Below are 6,911 nucleotides of genomic sequence, written 5' to 3' on the forward strand. Positions count from 1 at the left end.
TAACATTTTGTGTTGCCACATTGAATGTAAAATTTGTAAAAGCTGTTAAACATGTGTTTTGAATAATAATGTTTTATAGAATTTATTTTTTGTATATTAAAGAGTACAATATTAAAATTATCACTTTCTCGTTATTTTAATTAGCCTACTTTAATAATATATTTTTGTATTTCAAAGATAAACTTGATGGGGAACTGTGTTAATCATGAATCAAAATGTAACAAATAATATTAAAGGTAAATTGGACTAAAAGCATCTTGTGTGTGTGTGAGAGAGAGAGAGAGAGAGAGAGAGAGAGAGAGAGAGAGAGAGAGAGAGATTTACTACTAATATATTGTATTACTCAATGCATAAATAAATCTCTGATTTTTATATAGACTTTTTATTACACAAAAATATATTCTCAAATGTTATTCCTTCGAGACATCATATCAATATAAAGTAACAATACTTTATTGTGACTTTCTCCAATAAAAGATCATTTGTAAGAAGTTAGACTTGTTGAAGTTGAATCTGAGCACAAAGATAATTTACCAAATTGGTTGAAAAAAAAAAGGCATAAAACTTATTGAAAACTGGGTGATATTGAGGAGGAAATGTATATTGGAATGTCCTCAGCTTTCACAATGGAGAATAGATAGCGGGATAGATTTATGATGGTTGATAGATACATTATTCCTTCAAACTTGAAGAAATAAAATTTTGGGGAAATTTTCTTTTTATAAATAAAAACCAACCGATGGAAGAATTGTTCATTTGGGATTGTGACTGCACCTATAAGCTGTGAAAGAAAAGTAGAGTCTCTGTTGAAAATCATTTATTGCATTTGTTAAACTCTTATATAATATAATGACACATAATTGAGAGTGTCTAACTCATGATTTTGTGACCCTGGATCGAATCCCGGTCGTGATAACTGAGCAGGGGATTTCACAGTTTAAATTTCAGCCTCACTACTCCTGAGCCTTGATCGATGCTCATGTTGCGGTAAAGCAGCCTCAAAAGAAGTTCCAAGAAGAGCTCAAAGTTCTTTTTTCCCTCAGAAATTATTGTGTGTAAAACATTGCGAATTTTACAATTGTGTAGTTTAGGCAGACGAACTTTACCCTACGAATTATTGCCATTCAAAAGTTTTGTCTGTAATGTCTATGTAGTAGACATTATCTAAACTTTTTAGGTTATAATTTGTTGATTTCAGATATTTATTGTAATCTAAAGAGAACAAACATCGAAAATCAGAAAAAAATTTCACTTTTATCCCTTTTTACCAAGAAATACAAGTTCAATTAATACGATTTTATTCATTTTTGTCAATTCATTGTCAAGTATAGTTATGATACTGAGCTAGCGACTTGAGAAACCCGAGTTCGAACAACGTAAACTTCATAAGAATTTTTCATAGTTAAGGATAACTTAAAAAAGGTTCTACTGGATTTTCCCAACATGGGTCTTGAAGCCGTAGTCCCTTTTAAAACTGAAATTGGTAAAGTAAGAGATGAACTTTGTGATTACAAGAATTTTTGGAGATGTCATTACGACCATCCCATTGTTACATTAAATTATCCAGTGCTTGCTGCCTAGTCAAGTAAAATTGAATGTTAACTCCTGCTCTTTAAGCCTAACGTTAATCTCCACGAGGCTGAGCGTTTCCGCCTTAGGCGGTGGAGGGATGTTTACGTTGAAAGTGAAGTCCGCCATCTTGGATTGACCACGTTTGATGAACGGATTCGGTCAAGCAAAACAAAGGGAAAATCTGTCTTTTCAAAAGAACGAGGAAATGAAACTTTACAAATGTACTAGCGTGATAATCCAATGTTTAAAATTACTCATGATGAGTTAATAAATGGTTAAATGGATAAACAAATGTAGATCGCGAAATTACTCTAAAATTCAAAGTGACCAGGCCCAACAAAGCAGACGATGCCCAGGTCACGTGACAAAACTTTACCAAAATGAATTATATATGCATGTGGCGATAAATGACTGAAATAAATTTCTTGAAATTAAAACATGTTAGAAAGCACATGGGCTTATGAATGCATAAAATTAGTTAAAAGTTAAAATAACAGGTCGAGGCTGACACTGTTGTGACTTCACAATTACGGGTGCACCGAGGCAACCACTGAACTAATTCAAAAGATAGATAGGCACAAGAGGCAACGACTTATCTGTTAAAGTGCACTCCTGTAGAGGCTAAACAAAAATGAAATTTCCCTCACGTGGAGGTAAAACAAAAATATCCTGGCTAAAGGACTAAAACAAAAATCTCCTCGCTAAAGGATACAAAACAAAAATATCCTCGCTAAAGGAAATTGAATGGAACTACACGCAGCAAGTCACGTACGCAGACAATTACGCACTCTTAGTTTGGGTTGTAAACAAGAATTACGCACCCTTTAGTTTGGTTTGTAAACAAGATACGCCATCTCGGAACAAACACGTGGAATGAAACGGACTTTGTGAATTTAAGTTTCTACGTTACTTGTAAGAAGACTTAAAGTTATGTTACGCCAATTCGTTCTGTAGAACAAGGACATGTGCTAGGTATACGGGGAACGTTAGTTAAAAAGTTAAGGTTAGTTTGGAAAGGTAAACGACACAAAGGAAGGTAGACCAAGGTACAAAATGTTACAAAATAGATGTTAAATTAGCAAAACTGGTTGATAGAACGAGTACATCGGTGCTCTCGTTGAACAGTAAATACGGGCGTCTGAACAACACAAACCTTAGTTTAAGCAGTTTAGAACTTTCTGGCTACATGCGGAATCCACCACAACACGTGGGTGAACAGATTTGAGACAAAACGAAGTTCCTACGACAAACTGTAGTCTTTTTGTAGAGAACATTCAAGCAACAAATTAACCTGGTTACGTAGTTCTTTCCTTAAACACGAGGTGTATACAAAAAGATCATAATGACTAAAAATTTCTCTTCCCAATTAAAGTCTCGCCATTACACATTCGACAAACTGGCTGGTGCGTGCGGGTAAGTGATATAGCAAGTTACTATATGCTTAATCAAGCTGATTAATTACGTTAATGCTTCACAAGTCAAGGGTGACGATCCGGTTCGAAGGACCACTCATGTGGAGAATTATTTTTTTTATAATTAATTAAATGTTTGAGTGGGACTTAGTTAGTCCAGCAAAGTCTCCCTACATCAGTTACTCAAAGATCAACAGGGAAGGATAAAGAGCACTTACACTCGGGGCACAAACACCCTGTTGATAACTTTACTGCCGTAGTTTACTAACCCTCACTCTTAAATGCAAAAAAAAGTAATTGTACTGTCCAGAGACCGGACAACTCCACACGTGAAAATAAAACGGATTTTGAGCAAAGGAAAAATCTATTTTTGGGTGAGAGTGCCATATCATCCTGATGGAAGGGTTCCTTTAGATAGCCTTCTAAGGGATATTTGCTACAGCGATACTCCCAGAAAAAATAAACTGAAGGTCTCCAGGATTCTAACTCCTGGCGGGAGTATCCAATTAAGGAAATCACATATCAGGGGACGTATTTTTAGATACGACACACAGCAATCTTTACCTCGAATTGATTTACTATAAAGTCCAAAAACAGTTCACTGTTCATCGCAGCACTAGATGACGGGTTTAATAACGCTACCCGCCGCCACCACAAAATGTTTTATTTCATGTACTTGCTTCACATAGTGTTTGTAGAAGACCCAGGATGATTTCCACCCACTGTATGAGCGGAGTCTTTCAAAGTCCATATGTTGAAAGAAGTTCAACGAAGAAGCAACTTTCCTCGAATCGTGACCTGCGGGTATACTGTCAGGATCCGCTCTTCGAATAAAGTAGGTGAGCTTCGCTCTCAGTTGTCTTAGGGATAGGTTTGATCCTGAGGTTTCGCCTCTGAAGAGCTGTCCTCCCTGGAATTCTGAAGTTCTTCGAAGATAGACCTTAAGACACTCTACTGGGCACAGAGAGGTATCTTCCTTCAATGGTCCAATTCCTTCCCTGGAATTTGATGGACTTCGTTTTCCATACCACCTTCTTGTTTAAGAGGTCTGAGGTATATTCTTTTAACAAGGGGGTGGAGTGTTGGAAAAATTCTGGAAAACGGGGTGGATTTCTGTTCCATTTCCACCCGAGTCCATTCGTTATTAGGCTGTGAGCCCAGGAATCGAAGGTCCTGCGATCCCAAAAGTGATACATTCTGCCTCCTACCTGGAGCCCCTCTTTGCATGGGGGGTCCTGCGGATTTGTTTCCGTGACTACGTCTTCCTCGGCCCCAAGAGGAGTTACCTCCGGGAAAACTTCTCTTAGGGCCTTTTCCTTTCTGACTAGGGCGAAAGGAAGTTGACTGCCTCTCAAAGTTAGGGCTTAACATTGGCGACTGGGCTACCAGTGTTGAGGGACCATCTGGAAAATGGTCTGAGGCATCGTGGTCATAGTTACAGCAGGAAGTTATGTAGGTCTGCGTGGTCTTCTTGCCTCTTTATTCTTGGGCTGGGGACCTCTGTCCAAGGAAGATTTCCTCTTTGAGCTCATGCCCCACTTTTGGAGAAGGTTCCTGTTCTCTGTGGCTGTACTGGCTATGATCTCTTGGACCAGTTCCTATGGGAAAAGGTCTTTACCCCAGATGCTCGAGGTAATCAGCTTCCTTCTTATGGTCGCTGAGGCTAAAACGAACTCTCTGCAGGCTCTCCTCGCTCTGAGGAAAGCATATAAGTCTTTCACAAGCGTACCCATGTGGGACTTAGCCAGGTAAATGAACATTTCACGGGTCTTCTGTAGACCTACACTCATTTCCAGGTAGTTGTGATGAGAAAGGTAGGCCGCAAGTCTCTCCTTCGTCTCCTGTTGCTTCCTCAGAAGATGGTCTGGAAACTTTGGAAGGTTCTCATTGAACTGCTGAATCCAACTTATAGACGGAGAAGGTTAGGTGGACATCCTCCCACTTCTCCTCGCAGGTAGGTAGTGTGAGAGAGAATTGTTTGCATTCCTCTAGGGTTGGGCAGGGTTTGCCCCCGTCGACTGCCTTGGCGGAAAAGTCTAGTGCTTTCTCCGAAAACAAAGGTGGGATGTCTCATGCTCAGTGCTGAGACTTTGGAGTTGGTGTACCCGGCTCCTTTCTAGGTTTTCAGGAGGGTGGCTTGCGCCTTGTCATGCACGAAGACAATGACCTCTTTGGGTATCGTTTCCTCACGGGCTGCATGTTCATCCCGCAGTCTCACGTAACAGTCTCGGTAAGCTGAAAAGTTAGCCCAGAACTCATTGTCTTCAATCAGTTTGGTCCCCAACTTCTCCAAAACGAATCGTTTCCCATTCATCATGGGCATATGCTCCGCATACCTCCAGGGGTTGGTTTCGGAGCAGTGAGGGAGATCCAACACTTTAAGAGGCTTCTTAGTGCAGCCCTTGGTAGATCCAGGGTGGTCCGCCCTCTCCTGCAACAGTATCTGCTGCTGCCTGAGTGATTCTCTCATCGTCTCTTGTTCTTATTGGAACAATTCCATCATCCGTTGAGTTAAAGTGAGGATTGCTTCGTTCTTGTCGGCATGTGCAACTGGTTCTGGAGTTGGGGTTGAAGAAGTTGACGGCATAAGTTGGTACGCCATCACGGTGAACTAAGGGTCTTTGGTTGCCGTTGAAACGGATCCTTCTTCCTCCTCTTGTGGATGTTCAACGTATTCTTCAGGGCCTCCTTGCAGTAGGTCATTCCCAGTGTCAGTGGACACTTCTGACATCCTTTCTTGGTGGATGTCCAAACCTTCCAGTGCCTTATCTATGTCCGCGTCGATCTTCAGTTGTATGTCGGGCGACTGCAGTCATAAAAAAGCTGCCTCCGGGTCTCGGCAATGCTCAACCAAACACACTTAAATTATTAAAATTTAACTGTGAAATTATACACAGGAAAGAATCAATACTCGACTTTCCAAAGGATGAAAATGCTGGAGAATGCATGATGAATATTCCAATAACTTGTAACAAAACACCGGGTTAATATGGGAGCACAACTCGCTTAGAGAACTACAAGAAAAGGAATGGCGTCGACGTAGCAATACGGAAGGAGGTCCACCGGGTACCTAGATCGGCACCCCCTTCTTTCGCCACTCTTCCCCCTTACCTCAAAGAGTTAAATCTATTCGAGGTGAAGATTGCTATGTGTCTTATCTAAACATACGTCTCCTAATATTATGCGATATCCTTAATTGGATACTCGCGCCAGGAGTTAGAATCCTGGAGACCTTCGGTTTATTTCTCTGGGAGTATCACTGTAGCAAATATACCTTAGAAGGTTACCTAAAGGAACCCTTCCATCAGGACGACATGGCCTGAGCCCAAAAAAGTAATTCAATGGCCTAATCTAGCTTTGTCAGGTCGATAGTCATCTGCACTCTTAGGCTCTGTATCGGCTCCATCCCAGTTACCCCAGTGAGATGCTAAATAGCAATCCTACGTTCTGTAATTAGAGACAATAACAAAAATGGAAGCAGTGATGTAAAGTAAAGTTATGTTTAAAGATATGGATCTTTACCTTCGAAGCAGATATTCAACAATAAGTCGCTCGCTAACACACCCTTTTTAAAGATACTTACTCTTTTTAAAACATCGGGTATTCTGTCCCGTGATCAAATATTCATAATAGGCACATTGAAATAAATGAGGGAGTAAAAGTACAACAAGGTATATTACCCTAATATTGATTTATTTTAAAAATTTACATTAAATGGCCCAAACATCTTAAACACAAGGTAACAACAGAAATGCAAATTAAATAAGAAATGTGATTGATTAGACTCGTGGTCTTCTGCAATAATTAATAATCAAAGTTGGGTTGGACACGTGGCCCAGGTGACCCAGAGACTGCTAGTCTCAAAAGCAAAAAATGATATGGAAAAAATATATACACACAATCCCACCGCACACAACCCGAAATATG

Source organism: Palaemon carinicauda, chromosome 13 (assembly GCF_036898095.1).
Source record: "Palaemon carinicauda isolate YSFRI2023 chromosome 13, ASM3689809v2, whole genome shotgun sequence".
NCBI classification, from domain to species: Eukaryota; Metazoa; Arthropoda; class Malacostraca; order Decapoda; family Palaemonidae; genus Palaemon; species Palaemon carinicauda.